Below are 25,915 nucleotides of genomic sequence, written 5' to 3' on the forward strand. Positions count from 1 at the left end.
CCGGGACAAAGCTGTTGCGAATCAAAGGGGTGGTGGTGGGGATGCATCAATGACATTTCTGCTTCTCTACCGGTGTCCGTCGATCCGATCATTCGAGAGTGAGACGACAGGCCCCCTACCACGTCCCGCACATGGCTTTGGGCTGGAGGCTGGAGCTCCTCGTCCTCTCCTCCACAGCTTGCAGCTTGCAGTTTCTAGTCTTGGAGGCGGTGTTCGTCGTCTGTGACCTGGCGGACCCATTCCTCCCAGCGTTCAGGCTGCCTAACCAGCTAAGTCCAGCGCTTGATTTGATTTTGATCCCTGCTTTTGTTGACAAAGGATAAATTTTATTGGCTCAAAATGAGGCATTAAGAAGATACAAACACAATAAGCACATCCGGGGTCTGTATAACTAGGATGCACGTAGCCAAGATTTTGATCCCTGCTAGCCCGGTACATGCTTTCTCTGATTCTGAATTTCTGATACATGGATGGCTCCCTTTTTTGTGCAGGTTGATGTGGTGGGCTTTGATGTGCGGCGCCTTCCCGTGGAGTTTGGTGCTACTGGTGTTACAGGTCAACTGGCTGTCTCTCCACGGCAGGGAGCCAACCAATGTCGAGCTCCTGGTCCTCATCGCGGTGGAGTGGGTCGTCGCGTGTTTCACCTTCGGCTCAGCGTGTGCCGCCCTCGCCGTCGACCAGTTTGCCATCCAGCACAACCACTGCCGCCCGGGGGCCACGTCTGCTTAATGTACCTTGTCGTCATCTCAACCGCATGCGCCGCCGGGGTTCTCGCCGCCGTGTCGGCACTCGGGATGCTCTGGATCCTCGCCTCCCGGTTCCACCCGGCTCATGCGGCCTAATCAGTCAGGCAGCCTCCGCTGACGTGCCGCGTCTTCTTGTGGTTGTAGTATCGTTAGTTGTTCTCTTTTTTTTTGCGGGAGGTATCGTTAGTTGTACTACAGAGAGCTGCTTGTTGATTTCTTTGGAAGCAGTTGTGTTGCTTGTAAGAACTCGTGTTCAGTTGCAAAATGAATTGGTGCGGTGATTCCTCTTTGGCCCATGATGTCGATCGAACACACGCACTCAGACAGCACTCATCCCTGCTCGTGCACAAACACATACCTCAACTAATAAGTTCACGATTGGTGTTTTATTTTTAAGAAAGGGGAGCAAGCCCCAACCTCTACATCAAGCGATGGACACATTAATATTATTGATTATTCAACAAAGGTCTGACAGAATATAATCTAGAGCCGGGGTCACCGTCGATCCGCCCGCATAATGTAGCAGGAGCAAACACCCGGTGCAGCAGAGCTAAATTTTACACCACATCTGCACATGCTTCAGAAGCCGCCACCACCGTCGAACCGACGACCCAACTTTAGTAAAGACATCCGCGTCATCCTTGCGAGGACGATCAGTTGTGGACGCCCCCATGGTGCCAAACAGCACCACCGCCCTGCACTCGTCCATCAAAGCGCATCCGCCGCCAATACCTGCCGGCATCGACGCGGTAAATACGACACTGCTCCACTTTTGGACCCCTTCAGCCAACACTTGCTCCAAAAACGAAAGGTCGCGACTAGGACGTCTCACGGCTAGGACGAAGGTCGCGACTAGGCGTGGACCATCAGCACCACGAAAAGACACGGGGCGCAATTTTGCAAGCCCAATGCCCCGACCCAGGATTGTTTCACCGATTAGGAACTCGCTGAAGGCGCCGGGAAGTTGCCGTCCGCTCACTAGCTAGCTCTCGGCCGCACACGCTTTGTAAGGTTAATGTGCATGCGATGCGATGCATTCTATCGTGACATATTCACAGCGTAGGGTGCACATCACGTCGCGTTACAACTCTCCCTCACTCGTGTCGTACGGGAACACACGGCCAAAGTCCAAGCTGGAATGCGTGCAAGGACTGTTTTTCCAGCATTGTGCTGGCCGCATGGGGATCTTGCATGATTTTTTCATTTTTTGTGCTAGTGATACTCGTGTCCCAGCATTGTCATTCTGATGATGCTGTGCTTGGTAGCGTTTGGGTACACACCACGACAGAATGGTGTCGTGGAACGCAAGAACAGAACACTCATTGAGATGGCCCGAACGATGCTTGATGAATACAAGATTTGATTTTTTCATTTTTTGTGCTAGTGATACTCGTGTCCCAGCATTGTCATTCTGATGATGCTGTGCTTGGTAGCGTTTGGGTACACACCACAACAGAATGGTGTCGTGGAACGCAAGAACAGAACACTCATTGAGATGGCCCGGACGATGCTTGATGAATACAAGATTCCAAGAAAGTTCTGGCCTGAAGCCATTGATACTGCCTGCCATATCATCAACCGTCTTTATCTTCACAAGCTTCTGAACAAGACATCCTATGAGTTTCTTACTGGCAAGAAGCCAAATGTCAGTTACTTCAGAGTATTTGGCGCCAGGTGCTGGATCAAGGATATCTGATTTCTTTACATGAAATAGCAGAGTGAGAGCATCTACAACTGGACTACCCATATCCGAGGCAAACGACCCGGACGGGCTGCCCGGTCCGTGTGCGGACGAAAAATCATCACTCAATTGGGCTCCCCATATCAGGCCCAAACGACTGGACTGACCGGCACTCCTCCTACCCGGCCCATATCTAGGACGGATATAGGAGCCTGGATGCGGGTTCCATTTTAGATCCCCCCCCAACCATACCCTCACAAGTACCCCACCCCATCGGAATAACCCTAGAAATCCACACTCTCTCAGCCCACGTTCGTCTTCTCCGCTTCCCTCATCTCCTTCGGTTCCTCCCAAATCCTTCCCCCTCCCCCCTTGGCCATGGTCAACTCCGGTCAGGACTTCGGCAACGAGCCCGATCCCATGGACTGGGACGATCTCATGAAGGAGGAGGACGACAGATCTAGCAGTGCACTGGGCGAGAAGTAGCTCATGCTCGAACATGGACACCGGCGGGAGCTCAAGCTCCATTGCGTCCGCCGCGATATCCTCCACCTCCCGCCAGCGGAAAGCCGGTCGCCCGTCCCACATCCCACATCCGCCCGTCCCGCTCCGCGCCGCTCGAAATCTGGAGCGTGGGCGTCTCCTCTTCCCCTCCAGTGCCAGCACCGCCTGGGCAGTGGTGAGTGCTCATGCCCACAGCTCCAGTGTGGATGCGCATGCCGGATCGAAGGCAAAGGTGGCCCCCGAGCGAACCATAGTGGAGCCCGTCTCTTCCCGCCAGCGGGTGCGCTCCGCCTCTGTCGACCCGGAGGAGGCGCTCCTCTACACGATCATCCAATGGTCGCTGACCATGGCAGTGATCGACGCACGATGCATCCGGCGCAAGAACGCGAAGGCCCTCCGCGGGCTTGAGGAATCCGAGCGCCTCACGCCGGAGAAGGAGACCGCCACCGCGAAGGCCGCCCGCCAAACAAAGGAGCAGCAATGCCTTCTTTGCCGCCTCTCCGACTACATTTCGTCCACATCGGGGAGTGGCACTACCACGGACGACGACGACGACCCTTCCGCCGCCGACGCGTAGACGGAGGAGATGAACCGCCGCGCCGCCTACCGCAAGTGCAAGGACCGGTCAAGATGAACTCCGGCCGCCCGCCTAGCCATATTTTACTTGTTTGATTGTTGTTTTTGATTGAATTTGAACTATCTCGACCCTTTTGGATGAACTAATTGCATGTCCAAATTGCTTAAGTTTTATGTTATCTTCATGATCTACTGCCTGTTTTTGTATGAGATAGGATATTCAAATTTAGTGTTTGTGGTTAATTGGCTACTGTCGGGGTGCGAAAACGCTCATGAACGTATAGGGCGTCAAATTAGATGCTTTCAGGCCTCTCTTTTACATCGACCGTGCAGCGCGGCACAACACACGGGCAGCAGATACGGTCGATAGAAACTACTGGTAGGATGCAAACGCGCTTTGCCTGGATGGCGAGCGAGCTGCGAGCATGTGCAGCAGGCGCCACCTCCTTCCCTTCTCTTATCAACTTTCCAAATCGGTGAAAGCGCCTAGGACGACTGGCGCGGCAAAAGTGTTGGCACACATTTGTAGAAACGCCATTGAATCAAGGCAAGGGGAGGTGGGAGTGGGATGCATCAGATTCCTACTTCTCTACCTACCAATCGGATCATTCGTTCCGTTGGAGAGCTCTCTCACGGTGGCGCCGCGCGCATGGCTCTAGGCAGCAGGCTGAAGCTCCTCGTCCTCCTCTCAAGATGGGTCAGCTTGATACTCGCCTGCACGGCGGCGGCCATCGTCGGCGAGGCCAGCCAACCGTTCCCGGCCAACCAGTTGAGTCCCGCGCTTAATTTGTTCCCTGCTTGGGTATTTTGTATTTTGAGGACGTATATATATTCTGTTCCCTGCTAGCCCGGTCATGTACTAGTTGCGCTCTCGTTCAGGTTCATGTGGTGGATTCTGTGCTTCGGAGGCCTCCTGTGGGGTTTGGTGCTGCTAATGTTCCAGTTCGTCTGGCCGTGTATGGAGGGCTTTGAGCCCGGAAATGTGGCGCTCCTGGTACTGGTCGCCGTCGACTGGGCCGTCGCGTGTCTCACCGCCGGCTCGGCGTGCGCCGCCCTCGCTGCCAACCAGTACGCCATCCAGCACCAGTATAAGGACTGTGGCCCGAAGACTGGATTTTCTCCCATGCACGGGAGGTCCCGTGCATGGTCCAGCCATTCGTTCTTGCGCTGAGATGCCCGCCCGAAATGCCAGCGTAAACTATTCTAAAGCTTTCCCACGGCACTGTTCGAGTACAATACCTGACATATCCTGTCAGATACGCATTGAAACTGTGGGTCAGCATTAATAGTGTAACAGGGATATGCGTTGGTTACCAGCAACACAAAAGTCACCTCCCTCTACACATCGAGTATGCTGTGCCGGATCCAGTATTCCCCATTGCTTCCAGACACCTTCTTCCTCCTCCCATCACCCACCATGGGAGAGCTCTGTGCGGAAATCTCGTATATTTATTTATTATTAATCGCTGTGTTTTCTATCGTTTGATGGTCGAGGACATCGAATAAGATCCGAAGTGTCCGTCTCTACTGCAATTACGTCAAACAGATCTCAGATTAGAAATCTTCGAGTTCTTCTTAGACCCAGTCTCTGCTGCAAGCCTGCAACCTAAGGTATTTCAACAGATGATTCTTCCTACAAACAGGCAAAATTAGGATGGAGAAGAGAAGGTGATGGGGGAGAAGGCGAGGCTGGTCGAACGGGAGAAACAGTGAGAATTTTGGTACAGAGAAAAAAATTGCGGGACAGGTGGGAGGGCTGGAGCGGCATGGCATAAAGTGTATTGATGACTGACATTGATACGGGCCTATATTAATGCATGGAATAGCAAATACAACGTGTATACGAAGAAAGTAAGTTTGCATGCGTTCGGATCTCCAACTAGACCAACGTCGGATGCATGCACGGGACGTCCCATGCATGGGAGAATAGCTTTTCTCCTGTGGCCCGGGGATCCTCGTCTGCATGCGGTACCGTACTGCCGCCGCGATGGTGTGTGCTGCCGGGGCTCTCGCCGCGGTGTCCGCCCTCGGCATGCTCCGGATCCACGGGTCCCGCTTTGCCCCGGCTCAGGCGCCATAGTTTCTCATCTGCCTTGTGTTCTTGTCAAAGCTTTGATTAGAGCCGCCAATGCAAGTTCTGGCGTTAGGGTTAGACATTTAATTTAATTAGCAGACGTTTATTCTTTTGAATTTGAGGTAGTTGACTTCTGTTGCCTGTAAGAATTCGTTCCGGAAATCAAATCAATCCAGGTGTCGAACACATGCGGCACTCGCTCTTGATGTGGCAGCGAAAGCAAAGCCAAATCTTTGCCACGCACATACATTTGGGATTCAGTCCTTCTCCGCCACTCGCCTCACCACATCCTCGCCGGTGCCGCACCGTCAGCGGCGTGGCTATGGCGTTCACGCGCACCGCGGCGAGGACACTGGCATTGGAGATCGCGTAGGCGAGGGTAGGGGAGCCGAAGCTGAGCACGTCGATGACGCTGGCGTTGCGGAGGATGCTGCCGCTTGGGCGGCTCGGCGCCGTGACGCGTGCGCCGTGCAGCTCTACGGCGAGGTCCACGCCTCCACGGCTGCGGCGATCTGCATGCGCTCCTCCGTGCAGAACACAAGCACGGACAGAAATCATTCGGAGTGCTCTACTGTGCTACAAAAAGCAGAGTCTCATATTACGTACCTGAGCACGAGTTGCATGGCTCTGAATAGCCTGGTCGCCTATAATTTCTTCATTCTTTTCAGTAGGAGTTCGTCATTCTTTTCGAGCATCTCTGTCACATACTTCTACTACGAAGCTGGCACACCTACACTACATCCACCGTGCAAGTGCGCAACACAACACACGGGTAATGCTACGCTCGATAGAAGCTACACACGGGTAATGCCACTATCGAGCGAGAGCATGCATGTGCACCACAGCAGGCGCCACCACTCCCCTTCCCCTATCGAGTTCGAGTTTCCAAATCGGTGAAAGCATCCAGGACTGGCGCGGCAAAGCTTTTGCGAGCTTTCGTGGAAACGCCATTGAACCAAAGGGGGTGGTGGGTGGGGGGATTCATCCTCATCCATGACCACGTTTCTGCTTTCTCTACCAGTGTAGCACACCACATCCCGGCCCCTCCCTCCCACTGCACCCTCATGGCTGTAGGCACGAGGCTGGAGGTCCTCGTCCTCCTCTCCACGACCGGCAGCTTTCTTCTCGGCCTAGCGGCGGTGGCCGCCGGACGCCGGTGGCCTGGCGGGCCCGTACCACCCGACGTTCAGGCTGGCCAACCAGTTGAGTGAGTCCCGCGGTTAATTGGATTGCTGATCGCTTCCCTGCAAGCCCGGTAGATGCATGCTTTCTCTGATGGTATCACTTTAATTTTGTCCAGGTTGATGTGGTGGACTTCGTTCTGCGGCGCCTTCCCGTCGTTTGGGGTGCTGCTGGTCGTGCAGATCGGCTGCCTGGATGCGGACGACGTACGGGGAGCTCACCAACGTCGAGCTCCTCGTCCTCATCGCCGTCGAGTGGGCCCTCGCGTGTTTCACCTTCGGCTCAGTGTGTACCGCACACGCTTTCTAAGGTAAAGTAAATGTGCATGCGATGCATTCTATTGTGACATTCACAGCGTAGGGTAAACAGCACGTCGCGTTACAACTCTCCCTCACTCATGTAGTACGGGAACACACGGCCAAAGCCCAAGCTGGAGTGTGTACAAGGACTGTTTTCCAGCATTGCGCTGGCCTCATGTGGATCTTGCATGAATTTTTCTTTTTTTTGTGGTGGTGATACTCGATCGTGTCCCAGCATTGTCATTCTGATGATGCGGTGCTTCGTAGCGTTTGGGTTTGGGTACTAATTTGAAGCTTGGCAGTAGTAGTTTGTAAAAAGACCATCTGATTTCTTTATATGAAATCACAGAGTGTGAGCATCTACAACTGGACCACCCATATCCGAGGCAAAACGACCCAGTTTGTGTGTGCGGACGAAAAATCATCACCCAATTGGGCTCCTCATATCTGGCCCAAATCACCAGACTGACCGGCACTTCTCCTACCCGGCACATATCTAGGACGGATATTGGGATGCCCGGACGCGGGCGCCATGTTGGATCGGCCTGCTAGGGCGGGCCCGTGCCGCCCCCACCGATACCTCACAAATGACCTACCCCATCGGAATAACCCTAGAAACCCACACTCGTCTTCCCCTCTTGCCCCGTCTCCTCCTGTTCCTCCCAAATTCTTCCCCTCCCCTCTATCATGGCCAACTCCGGTCAGGACTTTGGCGGCGAGCCCGATCCCATGGACCGGGACGACCTCATGAAGGAGGAGGACGATAGATCTAGCAGTGCACCGGACGAGAAGTAGTTCGCGCTCGAACACGGACACAAGTCGGGAGCTCGAGCTCCATCACTGAGGGAGTCCTGAATTAAGGGGTCCTCGGGCGTCCGGCCTGTTGGACATGGGCCGAACTGATGGGCCGTGAAGATACAAGACAGAAGACTCTCTCCCGTGTCCGGATGGGACTCTGCTTGACGTGGATGGCAAGCTTGGCGTTCGGATATGAAGATTCCTTTCTCTGTAACCGACTTTGTACAATCCTAGTCCCCTTCGGTGTCTATATAAACCGGAGGGTTTAGTCTGTAGAGGCAATCACAATCATACAGGCTAGACTTCTAGGGTTTTAGCCATTACGATCTCATGGTAGATCAACTCTTGTAATACTCATATTCATCAAGATCAATCAAGCAGGAACTGGGTATTACCTCCATAGAGAGGTCCCGAACCTGGGTAACATTGTGTCCCCCATTTCCTGTTACCATCGACCTTAGACGCACAGTCCCGGACCCCCTACCCGAGATCCGTCGGTTTTGACACCGACATTGTTGCTTTCATTGAGAGTTCGGCTGCGTCGTTGCCAAGAGGTTCGATGGCTCCATCAATCATCTACAACAATGCTATCCTAGGGGAAGTTTTCCTCCCCGGCCAGATCTTTGTGTTCGGAGGCTTCGCACTGCGGGCCAACTCGCTTGGCCATCTAGAGCAGATCGATAACTACGCCCCAGGTCACCAGATTAGTTTTGGAACCCTGGACTATGTCGCTGAAGTCCGGGGAGACTTGATCTTCCAAGGATTCGCGACCCCAACTTCCGCTCTGGACTTAGATCCAGAGCGCGTCGCCATGCCCAAAGACGGACTTCTTGAGCCCGCCGGACTATCTGCGGCCACTAAACCCAGTATGGAAGGGCTGAATGGAGTAGCGTCGCTGGCAGCCATCACGAAGCCAGACCCTTCTCCGGACACTGGCTTCGAACCCTCGGAGTCAGCACCGTGTGAGTTCGGCCGAGGAGGCTCCCTCCCGCCGTACTCCGCGGACTCTCTTCTCTCCGGACAAACCTCGCCTTTAAGTGAGGCTCTGGACTTAATGCGATCCCTTGTCATTACAGAGGAGCAACGTTCGAACTACGCCTAGCTCGGACTAGGGGCTGAGGGCAGGGAATTTTACGCCCCACCCGCCACCAACTTCATAGTCACTGTCGAGGACTTAACCGACATGCTCGATTACGGCTCCGAAGACATCGACGGTATGGACGACGATGCCGGAGATGAGCAGGCCCAAAACCCGTCGTTTACCGGACGCTGGACGGCCACCTCTTCGTATGGCGTGTACATGGTGGATACACCCAAAGAGAATAGCAGCGATGATAAGGAAGATTCAGTCGAAGATAAACCTCCTGAGATACAGCCAAAGCGTCGACGTCAGCGACACCGCTCTAAATCACGCCATGGAAAAGACAGCAATACCGGCACAGGAGAAAACAACACTCCGGGTGATGCCGAAGACAGAGAAGACCCGGTCGAACCAACTTCCGAATAGGAGGATCGAGAAGATGGGCAAGTTAGCCCTGATGAACAGGCCATACATGAAGACTCGGAGGACAGTAATTATCTCCCACTCTCCGAGGATGAGGTGAGCCTCAGTGACGAAGACTTCATCGTACCTGAGGAACCTCTCGAGCAGGAGTGCCTTAAGAGCCGGCTAATTGCCACTGCAAGGAGTCTGAAAAAGAAGCAGCATCAGCTTCAAGCTGATCAGGATCTGCTCAATGGCAGGTGGACTAATGTCCTGGCAGCCGAGGAATACGGCCTCGAGCGCCCAACCAAAAGTTACCCGAAGCGCAAATTGTTACCTCAATTCGATGACGAGGCGCGGGAGCCCATACCATCAGCGTGTAATGCGGTTGACCGACCACCACGTGGCCGGGACAAAGCGGCAACCCAAGCCGAACACCAGCCCATACTACCCCACCGTAAAGGCAGGGACATAATAGCTCGGGGTTATACATATGACCTGCGGCAAGACCTGGACAATAGAGTGTTGGGGAACGTTGCAGAAAATTAAAATTTTTCCTTCGGTTTCACCAAGATCCATCTATGAGTTCATCTAAGCAATGAGTCAAGGGAAGAGTTTGCATCTACATACCACTTGTAGATCGAGTGCGGAAGCGTTCAAGGGGATGGTGATGATGGAGTCGTACTCGTCGTGATTCGGATCACCGATGACCAAGTGCTGAACGGACAGCACCTCCGCGTTCAACACACGTACGGGACGGACGACGTCTCCTCCGTCTTGATCCAGCAAGGAGGAAGGAGAGGTTGAGGAAGGCAGCTCCAACGGCAGCACGACGGCGTGGTGTAGTTGGTGCAGCAGTACTCCGACAGGGCTTCGCCAAGCACGTACGGAGGAGGAGAGGTGTTGGGGAGGGGAGGGGCTGCGCCTTGAGTTGTCCCTTAGCAGCCCTCCCCTCACCCCTCTATATATAAGAGGAGAGGGGCAAGGGGGCCGGCCCTCTAGGGGAAACCCTAGAGGGGGGCGGCGGCCAAAGGGTGGGGGGCTTGCCCCCCAAGCAAGGGGGTGCGCCCCCTTTAGGGTTCCCCCCCCCCAACCCTAGGCGCCTGGGCCCAAAGGGGGGGCGCCAAGCCCACTAGGGGCTGGCTGCTATCCCTACGCAGCCCAAGTGGCCCCCCGGGAGGGGTGGTCCCTCCCGGTGGACCCCCGGAACCTCTCCGGTGGTCCCGGTACAAAACCGGTATGACCCCGAAACTTTCCGGTGTCCGTTTAACAACTTCCCATATATAAAACTTTACCTCCGGACCATTCCGGAACTCCTCGTGACGTCCGGGATCTCATCCGGGACTCCGAACAACTTTTGGTAATCACATACTTGTCTTCCTGATAACCCTAGCGTCACCGAACCTTAAGTGTGTAGACCCTACGGGTTCGGGAGACATGCAGACATGACCGAGACTCTCCGGTCAATAACCAACAGCGGGATCTGGATACCCATGTTGGCTCCCACATGCTCCTCGATGATGTCATCGGATGAACCACGATGTCGAGGATTCTATCAAACCCCGTATACAATTCCCTTTGTCAATCGGTACGTTACATGCCCGAGACTCGATCGTGGTATCCCAATACCTCGTTCAGTCTCGTTACCGGCAAGTCACTTTACTCGTACCGTAATGCATGATCCCGTGACCAAACACTTGGTCACCTTGAGCTCATTATGATGATGCATTACCGAGTGGGCTCAGAGATACCTCTCCGTCATACGGAGTGACAAATCCCAGTCTCGATCCGTGTCAACCCAACAGACACTTTCGGAGATACCTGTAATGCACCTTTATAGTCACCCAGTTACGTTGTGACGTTTGGTACACCCAAAGCACTCCTACGGTATCCGGGAGTTACACGATCTCATGGTCTAAGGAAGAGATACTTGACATTGGAAAAGCTCTAGCAAACAAACTAACCGACCTTTGTGCTATGCTTAAGATTGGGTCTTGTCCATCACATCATTCTCCTCATGATGTGATCCCGTTATCAACGACATCCAATGTCCATAGCCAGGAAACCATGACTATCTGTTGATCACAACGAGCTAGTCAACTAGAGGCTCACTAGGGACATATTGTGGTCTATGTATTCACACGTGTATTACGATTTCCGGATAATACAGTTATAGCATGAATAAAAGACTATTATCATGAACAAAGAAATATAATAATAACACTTTTATTATTGCCTCTAGGGCATATTTCCAACAGTCTCCCACTTGCACTAGAGTCAATAATCTAGTTACATTGTGATGAATCGAACACCCATAGAGTTCTGGTGTTGATCATGTTTCGCTCGCGAGAGAGATTTAGTCAACGGATCTGCGACATTCAGATCCGTATGTACTTTGCAAATTTCTATGTCTCCATCTTGACATTTTCACGGATGGAGTTGAAACGACGCTTGATGTGCCTGGTCTTCTTGTGAAATCTGGGCTCCTTCGCAAGGGCAATAGCTCCAGTATTGTCACAGAAAAGTTTGATCGGCCCCGACGCATTGGGTATGACTCCTAGGTCGGTGATGAACTCCTTCACCCAAATAGCTTCATGCGCTGCCTCCGAGGCTGCCATGTACTCCGCTTCACATGTAGATCCCGCCACGACGCTCTGCTTGCAGCTGCACCAGCTTACTGCTCCACCATTCAACATATACACGTATCCGGTTTGTGACTTAGAGTCATCCAGATCTGTGTCGAAGCTAGCGTCGACGTAACCCTTTACGACGAGCTCTTCGTCACCTCCATAAACGAGAAACATGTCCTTCGTCCTTTTCAGGTACTTTAGGATATTCTTGACCGCTGTCCAGTGTTCCTTGCCGGGATTACTTTGGTATCTTCCTACCAAACTTACGGCAAGGTTTACATCAGGTCTGGTACACAGCATGGCATACATAATAGATCCTATGGCTGAAGCATAGGGGATGACACTCATCTCTTCTTTATCTTTTGCCGTGGTCGGGCATTGAGCCGAGCTCAATCTCACGCCTTGCAATACAGGCAAGAACCCCTTCTTAGACTGATCCATTTTGAACTTCTTCAAAATCTTATCAAGGTATGTGCTTTGTGAAAGACCTATGAGGCGTCTCGATCTATTTCTATAGATCTTGATGCCTAATATATAAGCAGCTTCTCCAAGGTCCTTCATTGAAAAACACTTATTCAAGTAGGCCTTAATGCTGTCCAAGAATTCTATATCATTTCCCATCAGGAGTATGTCATCTACATATAATATGAGAAATGCTACAGAGCTCCCACTCACTTTCTTGTAAACGCAGGCTTCTCCATAAGTCTGCATAAACCCAAACGCTTTGATCATCTCATCAAAGCGAATATTCCAACTCCGAGATGCTTGCACCAGCCCATAAATGGATCGCTGGAGCTTGCATACTTTGTTAGCGTTCTTAGGATCGACAAAACCTTCCGGTTGTATCATATACAACTCTTCCTTAAGATGCCCGTTAAGGAATGCCGTTTTGACGTCCATCTGCCATATCTCATAATCATAGTATGCGGCAATTGCTAACATGATTCGGACGGACTTAAGCTTCGCTACGGGAGAGAAAGTCTCATCATAGTCAATCCCTTGAACTTGCCGATAACCCTTAGCGACAAGTCGAGCTTTATAGATGGTGACATTACCATCCACGTCCGTCTTCTTCTTAAAGATCCATTTGTTTTCTATCGCTCGCCGATCATCGGGCAAGTTAGTCAAAGTCCATACTTTGTTTTCATACATGGATTCTATCTCGGATTTCATGGCTTCTAGCCATTTGTTGGAATCTAGACCCGCCATCGCTTCTTCATAGTTCGAAGGTTCACCGTTGTCTAACAACATGATTTCCAGGACAGGGTTGCCGTACCACTCTGGTGCGGAACGTGTCCTTGTGGACCTACGAAGTTCAGTAGCAACTTGATCCGAAGTACCTTGATCATCATCATTATTTTCCTCTTCAGTTGGTGTAGGCATCACAGGAACATCTTCCTGAGCTGCACTACTGTCCCGCTCAAGAGGTAGTACTTCATCGAGTTCTACTTTCCTCCCACTTACTTCTTTCGAGAGAAACTCTTTTTTCAGAAAGGATCCGTTCTTAGCGACAAAGATCTTGCCCTCGGATCTTAAGTAGAAGGTATACCCAATGGTTTCCTTAGGGTATCCTATGAAGACGCATTTTTCCGACTTGGGTTCGAGCTTCTCAGGTTGAAGTTTCTTGACATAAGCATCGCATCCCCAAACTTTCAGAAACGACAGCTTAGGTTTCTTCCCAAACCATAATTCATACGGTGTCGTCTCAACGGATTTAGACGGTGCCCTATTTAAAGTGAATGTAGCTGTCTCTAGAGCGTATCCCCAAAATGATAGCGGTAAATCGGTAAGAGACATCATAGACCGCACCATATCCAATAGAGTGCGATTATGACGTTCGGACACACCGTTACGCTGAGGTGTTCCAGGCGGCGTGAGTTGTGAAACGATTCCACATTTCCTTAAGTGTGTACCAAATTCGTGACTTAAGTATTCTCCTCCACGATCTGATCGTAGGAATTTTATCTTTCGGTCACGTTGATTCTCTACCTCATTCTGAAATTCCTTGAACTTTTCAAAGGTCTCAGACTTGTGTTTCATCAAGTAGACATACCCATATCTACTCAAGTCATCTGTGAGAGTGAGAACATAACGATATCCTCCGCGAGCCTCAACACTCATTGGACCGCACACATCGGTATGTATGATTTCCAACAAGTTGGTTGCTCGCTCCATTGTTCCGGAGAACGGAGTCTTGGTCATCTTGCCCATGAGGCATGGTTCGCATGTGTCAAACATTTCATAATCGAGAGACTCCAAAAGTCCATCAGCATGGAGTTTCTTCATGCGCTTGACACCAATGTGACCAAGGCGGCAGTGCCACAAGTATGTGGGACTATCGTTATCAACTTTACATCTTTTGGTATTCACGCTATGAATATGTGTAACACTACGTTCGAGATTCATTAAGAATAAACCATTGACCATCGGAGCATGACCATAAAACATATCTCTCATATAAATCGAACAACCATTATTCTCAGACTTAAATGAGTAGCCATCTCGTATTAAACGAGATCCAGATACAATGTTCATGCTCAAACTTGGCACTAAATAACAATTATTAAGGTTCAAAACTAATCCCGTGGGTAAATGTAGAGGTAGCGTGCCGACGGCGATCACATCGACTCTGGAACCATTCCCGACACGCATCGTCACCTCGTCCTTCGCCAGTCTTCGCTTATTCCGCAGCTCCTGCTGTGAGTTACAAATATGAGCAACGACACCGGTATCAAATACCCAGGAGTTACTACGAGTACTGGTAAGGTACACATCAATTACATGTATATCAAATATACCTTTAGTGTTGCCGGCCTTCTTATCCGCTAAGTATTTGGGGCAGTTCCGCTTCCAGTGACCCTTCCCCTTGCAATAAAAGCACTCAGTCTCAGGCTTGGGTCCATTCTTTGACTTCTTCCCGGCAACTGGCTTACCGGGCGCGGCAACCTCTTTGCCGTCCTTCTTGAAGTTCTTCTTACCCTTGCCCTTCTTGAACTTAGTGGTCTTATTGACCATCAACACTTGATGTTCTTTCTTGATTTCAACCTCTGCTGACTTCAGCATAGAAAATACTTCAGGAATGGTCTTTACCATCCCCTGCATATTGTAGTTCATCACAAAGCTCTTGTAGCTTGGTGGGAGCGACTGAAGGATTCTGTCAATGACTGCCTCATCAGGGAGGTTAATATTCAGCTGGGTCATACGGTTGTGCAACCCAGACATCTTGAGTATGTGCTCACTGACATGACTATTTTCCTCCATCTTACAACTATAGAACTTGTCGGAGATGTCATATCTCTCGACCCGGGCGTGAGCTTGGAAAACTAGTTTCAGCTCCTCAAACATCTCATATGCTTCGTGATGCTCAAAACGCTTTTGGAGCCCCGGTTCTAAGCTGTAAAGCATGCCGCACTGAACGAGGGAGTAATCATCAGCACGAGACTGCCAAGCATTCATAATGTCTTGGTTCTCTGGGACGGGAGCGTCACCTAGCGGTCCTTCTAGGACATATTGTTTCCTGACAGCTATGAGGATGATCCTCAGGTTCCGGACCCAGTCCGTATAGTTGCTGCCATCATCTTTCAGCTTGGTTTTCTCTAGGAACGCGTTGAAGTTCATGTTGACATGAGCGTTGGCCATTTGATCTACAAGACATATTTGCAAAGGTTTTAAACTAAGTTCATGATAATTAAGTTCTAATCAAATTATGAACTCCCACTCAGATTAGACATCCCTCTAGTCATCTAAGTGTTACACGATCCGAGTCGACTAGCCCGTGTCCGATCATCACGTGAGATGGACTAGTCATCATCGGTGAACATTCTCATGTTGATCGTATCTTCCATGCGACTCGTGTTCGACCTTTCGGTCTCCGTGTTCCGAGGCCATGTCTGTACATGCTAGGCTCGTCAAGTTAACCCTAAGTGTTTTGCTGTGTAAAACTGTCTTACACCCGTTGTATGTGAACGTAAGAATCCATCACACCCGATCATCACGTGGTGCTTAGAAGCGACGAACTTTAGCAACGGTGCACAGTTAGGGGAGAACACTTCTTGAAATTGTTGTAAGGGATCATCTTATTTACTACCGTCGTCCTAAGTAAACAAGATGCATAAAACATAATAAACATCACATGCAATTATATAAAGTAGTGACATGATATGGCCAATATCGTATAGCTCCTTTGATCTTCATCTTCGGGGCTCCATGATCATCTTGTCACCGGCATGACACCATGATCTCCATCATCGTGTCTTCATGAAGTTGTCACGCCAACGACTACTTCTACTTCTATGACTAACACGTTTAGCAATAAAGTAAAGTAAGTTACATGGCGTTCTTCAATGACACGCAGGTCATACAAAATAAAGACAACTCCTATGGCTCCTGCCGGTTGTCATACTCATCGACATGCAAGTCGTGAATCCTATTACAAAGAACATGATCTCATACATCACAATTCATCATTCATCAAAACTTCTGGCCATATCACATCACATGATCAATCGCTGCAAAAACAAGTTAGACGTCCTTTAATTGTTGTTGCATCTTTTACGTGGCTGCAATTGGGTTCTAGCAAGAACATTTTCTTACCTACGAATAACCACAACGTGATCTTGTCAACTTGTATTTACCCTTCATAAGGACCCTTTTCATCGAATCCGCTCCAACTAAAGTGGGAGAGACAGACACCCGCCAGCCACCTTATGCAACTAGTGCATGTCAGTCGGTGGAACCGGTCTCACGTAAGCGTACGTGTAAGGTTGGTCCGGGCCGCTTCATCCCACAATACCGCTGAAGCAAGATAAGACTAGTAGCAGCAAGCAAGTTGAAAAGATCCACGCCCACAACAAAATTGTGTTCTACTCGTGCAAAGAGAACTACGCATAGACCTAGCTCATGATGCCACTGTTGGGGAACGTTGCAGAAAATTAAAATTTTTCCTATGGTTTCACCAAGCTCCATCTATGAGTTCATCTAAGCAACGAGTCAAGGGAAGAGTTTGCATCTACATACCACTTGTAGATCGAGTGCGGAAGCGTTCAAGGGGATGGTGATGATGGAGTCGTACTCGTCGTGATTCGGATCACCGATGACCAAGTGCTGAACGGACAGCACCTCCGCGTTCAACACACGTACGGGACGGACGACGTCTCCTCCGTCTTGATCCAGCAAGGAGGAAGGAGAGGTTGAGGAAGGCAGCTCCAACGGCAGCACGACGGTGTGGTGTAGTTGGTGCAGCAGTACTCCGACAGGGCTTCGCCAAGCACGTACGGAGGAGGAGAGGTGTTGGGGAGGGGAGGGGCTGCGCCTTGAGTTATCCCTTAGCAGCCCTCCCCTCACCCCTCTATATATAAGAGGAGAGGGGCAAGGGGGCCGGCCCTCTAGGGGAAACCCTAGAGGGGGCGGCAGCCAAAGGGTGGGGGGCTTGCCCCCCAAGCAAGGGGGTGCGCCCCCTTTAGGGTTCCCCCCCCAACCCTAGGCGCATGGGCCCAAAGGGGGGGGGGCGCCAAGCCCACTAGGGGCTGGATGCTATCCCTACGCAGCCCAAGTGGCCCCCTGGGAGGGGTGGTCCCTCCCGGTGGACCCCCGGAACCTCTCCGGTGGTCCCGGTACAAAACCGGTATGACCCCGAAACTTTCCGGTGTCCGTTTAACAACTTCCCATATATAAAACTTTACCTCCGGACCATTCCGGAACTCCTCGTGACGTCCGGGATCTCATCCGGGACTCCGAACAACTTTCGGTAATCACATACTTGTCTTCCTGATAACCCTAGCGTCACCGAACCTTAAGTGTGTAGACCCTACGGGTTCGGGAGACATGCAGACATGACCGAGACTCTCCGGTCAATAACCAACAGCGGGATCTGGATACCCATGTTGGCTCCCACATGCTCCTCGATGATGTCATCGGATGAACCACGATGTCGAGGATTCGATCAAACCCCGTATACAATTCCCTTTGTCAATCGGTACGTTACATGCCCGAGACTCGATCATCGGTATCCCAATACCTCGTTCAGTCTCGTTACCGGCAAGTCACTTTACTCGTACCGTAATGCATGATCCCGTGACCAAACACTTGGTCACCTTGAGCTCATTATGATGATGCATTACCGAGTGGGCCCAGAGATACCTCTCCGTCATACGGAGTGACAAATCCCAGTCTCGATCCGTGTCAACCCAACAAACACTTGCGGAGATACCTGTAATGCACCTTTATAGTCACCCAGTTACGTTGTGACGTTTGGTACACCCAAAGCACTCCTACGGTATCCGGGAGTTACACGATCTCATGGTCTAAGGAAGAGATACTTGACATTGGAAAAGCTCTAGCAAACGAACTAACCGACCTTTGTGCTATGCTTAAGATTGGGTCTTGTCCATCACATCATTCTCCTAATGATGTGATCCCGTTATCAACGACATCCAATGTCCATAGCCAGGAAACCATGACTATCTGTTGATCACAATGAGCTAGTCAACTAGAGGCTCACTAGGGACATATTGTGGTCTATGTATTCACACGTGTATTACGATTTCCGGATAATACAGTTATAGCATGAATAAAAGACTATTATCATGAACAAAGAAATATAATAATAACACTTTTATTATTGCCTCTAGGGCATATTTCCAACATAGAGCAGGTCAGACCAGATCGATCTATAGATCGCGGGGGCGTGCCCCGACGGGCGATGACGGCCATCTAGCCAGACGTGACAAACATAACCACGCTCGGGCCAAAATCCACAGACGATCTCCATCCGAGCTACGTCACGACTTGACCCGATATAGAGGCGCTGCACACCCCCTTTGCTTCACTGATAAAGTAATGGAACACGAATTCCCAGAAGGGTTCAAACCCGTGAACATTGAATCATACGATGGGACAACAGACCCCGCGGTATGGATCGAGGACTTTCTTCTCCATATTCATATGGCCCGCGGTGATGATCTTCATGCCATCAAATACCTTCCGCTAAAACTCAAGGGACCAGCTCAGCACTAGCTAAACAGCCTTCCAGAAAACTCCATTGGCAGCTGGGAAGACTTGGAAGACGCCTTCCGCGATAACTTCCAAGGTACATATGTCCGGCCACTAGACGTCGATGACCTAAGTCACATCATCCAGCAGCCCGGAGAGTCAGCCAGGAAGCTCTGGACTAGATTCTTAATTAAAAAGAACCAAATTGTCGATTGTCCAGACGCCGAAGCCCTCGCGGCCTTCAAACATATCATCCGGGATGAGTGGCTCGCTCGCCACCTCGGTCAAGAAAAACCAAAATCCATGGCAGCCCTTACCACTCTGATGACCCACTTTTGCGCGGGAGAAGACAGCTGGCTCGCTCATAGAAGCAACAACACCAGTGATCCGAGCACTTCCGGAGTTCGAGACGGCAACGGCAAGCCATGACGCAACAAACATAAGCGTCAGAATAATAATGAAGGAATGCAAGAAATGGTGGTCAACGCCGGATTCAGCGGCTCCAAACCCGGTCAACGAAAAAAGGCATTCAAAGCAAACAAAGACGGACCATCCAATTTAGACAAGATACTAGATCGGCCCTGCCAGATTCATGGCACCCCCGATAAACCAGCTACTCACACCAACAAAAGCTGTTGGGTCTTCAAACAAGCCGGCAAGCTTAATGCCGAACACAAGGGGAAGGGGCTGCCCATTGACAGCGATGACGAAGAGACTTGCTAGCCGAACACGGGGGGTCAGAAGCAATTTCTCCCCGAAGTGAAAACTGTAAACATGGTATACGTGACGCACACCCCTACAGGGGAGTGTCGGTGTCAAAACCGGCGGATCTCGGGTAGGGGGTACCGAACTGTGCGTCTAAGGTTGATGGTAACAGGAGACAGGGGACACAATGTTTACCCAGGTTTAGGCTCTCTCTATGGAGGTAATACCCTACTTCCTGCTTAATTGATCTTGATGAATATGAGTATTACAAGATTTGATCTACCTCGAGATCGTAATGCCTAAAACCCTAAAAGTCTAGCCTGTATGACTATGATTCTGCCTCGTCTCTACGGACTAAGCCCTCCGGTTTATATAGACACCAGAGGGGACTAGGGTTATACAATGTCGGTTACAGAGAAACGAATCTTCATATCCGGGCGCCCGGCTTGCCTTCCTCGCCAAGGAGAGTCCCATCCGGACACGGGAGAGAGTCTTCGGTCTTGTATCTTCACAACCCATTAGTCCGGCCCATGTACCATAGTCCGGACGCCCGAGGACCCCTTAATCTAGGACTCCCTTAGTAGCCCCTGAACCAGGCTTTAATGAAGAGGTGTCCGGCGCGCAGATTGTCTTCAGCATTGGAAGGCGGGTTCCTTCTCCGAATACTCCAACACAGTCTTCGAACACAACGAACGTGTCCGGCTCTGCAAAACAAGTACCACACACGACCGCAGAGAGTATAATATTTCACGAGTCCAATCCGCTGACAACTTTTTGTAGCGTGATATCACGTCCCTGCCCGGTTATTATTTCGAACCGTTTTTTGGCCTGCCGCTTCACATTTCAAGATGCGGTTTCTATTGGCACGTCTTGTCACAGCAGAGATCGTGTCCCCTTATTACGGGATTCTCATCAATACAGGCATGGGTAATCGAACCGTGTTGTCTGCACAGCCCTTGGGAATATGCGAGTTTTAAGGCGAGTGGGGAGGCGCTTGATATTCACGGCCTTTATAAGGAGATAAGTATTCCTTTCTTTCACCCACGCCTTCTCTCTCTCTCTGCCCTCCCATTCTCGAGCTCCAGCACCCAAGTCCTCGTCTTTTCCGCCTCAAGAAAGCACTCGATCATGTCCGGATTTGGAGCGCAAGGCAAGTGGATGGCCTCCTCCATCAAGGAGAAGGACATCACCAAGCTTCGGGAGGCCGGGTATCTGGCCAAGGAAATTGCCCACCGGCTTCCGGCCAAGGGGCAGATCGTCCCCACCACGGAGCCCAATGAGAGGGTGGTGTTCATCCCCCACTTTATCCAGGGGTTAGGGTTTCCTCTCCACCTTTTCGTCCGCGGACTCATGTTCTACTATGGGCTAGATTTCCATGATCTGGCCCCAAATTCTTTCCTCAACATTTCGGCATTTATTGTCGTGTGCGAGGCCTTCCTTCGCATTCCACCCCACTTCGGACTATGGCTCAAGATCTTTAACATGAAGCCAAAGGTGGTGGATGGCCAACACGCAGGGTGCGGAGGTGCCATGGTGAGCAAGATGCCCAATGTCACATGGCCCAAGGGTACCGTTGTGGAGACCGTCAAAGGGTGGCAACAACTGTGGTTCTATGTCACAGAGCCCCGCGACGCCACCTGGGCCGTGGCTCCCGAATTCAAGTCCGGAGCCCCAATGCGGCTCACCTCCTGGCTAGAGAAGGGCCTGAATTGGTCTTCGTTGGACGAGCTGACAGCGCTGCAAACGCGCATCCAGAGCATGGTGGACAAGAAATCAAGCTCGTTAATGTGATCCAGGTGATGCTAGTTCGCCGGATCCTTCCATGCCAGAGCCGGACTTGCCATTTATGGGAGTTCAATCCGGTCGAGCACCAGACCTTGCAACGGTTCTTCGGAACTATGCACGAAGACATCTGGAAGGTGCTCTTCAAGGGAACGAGACGCGGCCGGAGACGACCGAGGACCGTGGGCATGACCTGGCCCATCCCGCCAGTGCGGTAAGTCTTTCGTGTTTCAAGGTGTATCCTTTACTTGCTTCTTCAGGGAAGATACCTAAACCTCACTATTTATTTTTCCAGGGCTGGACAAAGAAGGCGGAGCGGATTCGGTGTCCGGCTCCGCTACCTGAGGAACCAGCCATCCCGCTTCTGACGAAGATGCTGGTCCCGGCGCCATACCAGGCGCCGGAGAAGAAGGCCAAGGGGGCCAGAAGTGGCCTCCGCCGCAAGGGCACTTCGGACATGACGTCCGAAGACACCGAGACTCATTCCTCCGCCGCCGAAGATGATGAGGAGGAGGAGGAAGAAAGAAACTCCCCCTGAGGGGGGAAGGAAGAAGAGGGCGGCCTCCACAAATCTTGAGGCAGAGGCGTCCAAGAAAGGGAAACTCTCCCGCACGGATAACTCCGCGTGGGACATCGATAGTAGCCCAAAGCCGTGCCCCCGAGATAAGCCCCAGGCCGAATCGTGAGTACTCAAAGACCCTGCCACATTCATGTATTTAGCCTCTTCGGTTCATAGTTTTAACGTGTTGAATCATGCACTTGCAGTCCGGCCCGTTCCGACCTTGAGGGATCCAAATCTTCGGGGAATTCGCTGGACCCGAAGGTGATGGACAGCGTGTCCCTTCCGGCGGCCTCCTCTCCCAGGGCCATGGATGACACCGAGGTGTTATCCCGAAGGATCCCAGGCCAGGGGGAGACGCAGGAGGCCGCCAGGGCAGCGCCAGAGGGTGAAGGCTCGGCCGCCGAACACATGGGGAGCAAATCCCCATGGAGACTGGCGATGGGGGCCATATTCAGTTTGGCCCCCAGCCGAATATGGTCTCGGAGACCAATGCGGCTCCGGAACCCGGCAAGCAGCCTCCTTCAAAAGAAGGAGGTGTGCCTATCCCGCCGGTGACCTGTTCAAAAAGAAAAACCGGACAGAGGATCAAGTAATTTTCGCAGGAAACTAACTAAATATGTCTTATGTGAATAAGCAGGTGTCGTTGCTGGCCGCAACCTCTCATGTTGCTGAGGTCTCCGGACTAAAGCAGAGTCTGGAGTGGGCCGAGGAAGAGCTCGGTCGTGTAAAAAAGCAGTTGGAGGACAAGCAAGGTATGTGATGGCCTTGTGTATATCCGGAAAAGGATGAATGACTTGTACTGACCATAGTGCCATGATATTTGTAGGAGCGGCTACTGAGGTGGGAACCCTCAAGAAAGCGCTGGCTGAGGCAAAAAAGAAAGCGGCAAAGGAGCAAGCCGCCCATGAAAAACACGAGGCCAGGGTTTGTGAGGTCCAGCAGGAGCTCCAGGACGCCATCAAGAAATGCGAGTCTTTGGAGCGCGACATTGCGGATCAAGAGACCGAGCTCGCCAAGGCTCGCCAGAGCGCACAAGAGGCCCGGGTTGAAGCCCAGGGCACCCTCAAGGAAATCCAGGAGGCCAAGAAAATCACGGCGGGTAAGGCTTTTATTATGCAAAGCAAGTATGTGAAGAAGAGGTATCTCTTACTAACATTTGGAGTTCTCCAGCGGTGTTTGCGGATCTACCGCGCAGTGTTTCTGACGCTGCAGAGTTCTTCCGAGCCGAAGAGGGGAGCTCAACAGAGAAGCTGTTCTGGTCGCAATACCTTGCGCCAGAACATCCGGTGCCCTTTAGCGATCAGCTAAAACAGCTGGTCGAACTGAATAGGGTGGCCGAACTGGCCATGAAGGACTTAATAATCCGGTTGTGGCCTGCCGAAGCCATACCCAGCAGCTACTTCGGTCTCATGAAGCGGTTGGTCAATGCCTTCCCCCGGCTTGACGCCATCAAGTGGTCGGTCTGTATCAAAGGTGCGCGGATAGCCTTTGCCCGTGTCAAGGTGTAGTGGGCGAAGATGAATGCCGTCAAGCTCGCGACTGAGGGACCGCCCGAGGGCAAGGAGCACTGTATGCCCGAGCAATATTTTAGCGATGTCCTGGAGGGATCCCGCATTGTAGCGGAGCAATGTGCGAAAGATGTAATCTTTGAATGAATACATTCATGTTATCTCGCCCTGTATTATGAAACAAAGTCGATTATGTAAGATAATGCTTGTTAAAATATTACCTCCTGTGTGGCCGTGTTTATAAAATCTAAGAGTTGGCCAGTCGTCCGCTTCGGCCCCCACGTAGGTAGTACGGGGGTGTTCGGGATGGAATCTAAACACTCTTGATCCAATTGTTTGGTCCTTGAAGGAGGTGTTTAGCGCAGCGAACCAGGCAATCAGACTATGTGGCTTTATCACCCTCACTTAGCCATAGGAGTTTGAAAATGAAAATTTAGGCGCAGCCCCAAGTATCGGAACTAGGGTGCTCTAAACACCTGACCGGGTAAGAACCGATTCATTGCATAATGCGGAAAAAATTGCTAAAGATTTGAAACCTCTGAAGAGTTTTCGACTTTCTCTACTGAGGTGCTCATCCGGATAAACCATGACACAATCGTAGTAGTTCTCCCTTTACTACCCTAGTCGACATAGCGGAACGTAAGGCAGTGAGCACAGGAGCCGGGCAACCCAACTATTGACCAAAGACATGATTCAGAGCCAATGCATATAATGCTAAATTCGGGGTGCCGAACTATACTGTAAAGAGTGTTCGGACTTTGTTGCCGTATTATGGGGCACAATGAAGCCCCTGGCGGATTAAGGCGTACCAAAGTGCACGGTTGCGATTTGATATGATTATAAAAAAAGAGGTAGCAATCTAGTGCCGTAGAAGTTGGGCCGCAAACTATTTCCATTAGAGTTTGATTAATACGTCAAAGCGTATTCGTACAAGTAGTGCAATAAGCAACAGGGATATTTAATATGCCACAACCAAGGGAGAGCCGCGGGATGATACGCCCATTTTGCATCATGCTTTTATATCGATATTTATTACATTATGGGTTGTTACTTCACATTATCTCACAATACTTATGGCTATTCTCTCTTATTTTACAAGGTTTACATAAGGAGGGAGAATGCTGTCAGCTGGAATTTTGGGCTGGAAAAGGAGCAAATATTAGAGACCTATTCTGCACAACTCCAAAGTCCTGAAACTCCACGGAATGTCTTACAATAAATAATAAAAAATCCTCGCCAAAGATGAAGGCCAGGGGGCCCACTCCCTGTCCACGAGGGTGGGCCCCCCCTAGGGCGCGCCCCCTACCTCGTGGGCCCCCTGCTGGCTCTCCGATGACCATCTTCTGCTATATGAAGCCTTTCGTCGAGAAAAAAAATAAGAAGCAACCTTTCAGGACGAAACTCCGTCGCCACGAGGCGGAACCTTGGCGGAACCAATCTAGGGCTCCGGCAGAGCTGTTCGGCCGGGGATACTTCCCTCCGGGAGGGGGAAATCATCGCCATCGTCATCACCAACGCTCCTCTCATCGGGAGAGGGCAATCTCCATCAACATCTTCACCAGCACCATCTCATCTCAAAACCCTAGTTCATCTCTTGTATCCAATTCTTGTCTCCAAGTCCGGGATTGGTGCTAGTAGGTTGCTAGTAGTGTTGATTACTCCTTATAGTTGATGCTAGTTGGTTTATTTGGTGGAAGATCATATGTTCAGATCCTTTATGCATATTATTACCCCTCTGATTATGAACATGAATATGCTTTGTGAGTAGTTACGTTTGTTCCTGAGGACAAGGGAGAAGTCTTGCTATTAGTAGTCATGTGAATTTGGTATTCGTTCGATATTTTGATGAGATGTATGTTGTCTAGCCTCTAGTGGTGTTATGTGAACATCGACTACATAACACTTCACCATTATTTGGGCCTAGAGGAAGGCATTGGGAAGTAATAAGTAGATGCTGGGTTGCTAGAGTGACAGAAGCTTAAACCCTAGTTTATGCGTTGCTTCGCAAGGGGCTGATTTGGATCCACTTGTTTCATGCTATGGTTAGGTTAACCTTAATACTTCTGTTGTAGTTGCGGATGCTTGCAATAGAGGTTAATCATAAGTGGGATGCTTGTTCAAGTAAGAACAGCACCCAAGCACCGGTCCACCCACATATCAAATTATCAAAGTACCGAACGCGAATCATATGAACGTGATGAAAACTAGCTTGATGATATTCCCATGTGTCCTCGGGAGCGCTTTTCCTTATATAAGAGTTTGTCCAGGCTTGTCCTTCGCTAAAAAAAGGATTGGGCCACCTTGCTGCACTTTATTTACTTTTGTCACTTGTTGCTCGTTACAATTTATCTTATCACAAAACTATCTGTTACCACTTATTTCAGTACTTACAGAG

Source organism: Triticum dicoccoides, chromosome 2A (genome assembly GCF_002162155.2).
Source record: "Triticum dicoccoides isolate Atlit2015 ecotype Zavitan chromosome 2A, WEW_v2.0, whole genome shotgun sequence".
NCBI lineage: Eukaryota > Viridiplantae > Streptophyta > Magnoliopsida > Poales > Poaceae > Triticum > Triticum dicoccoides.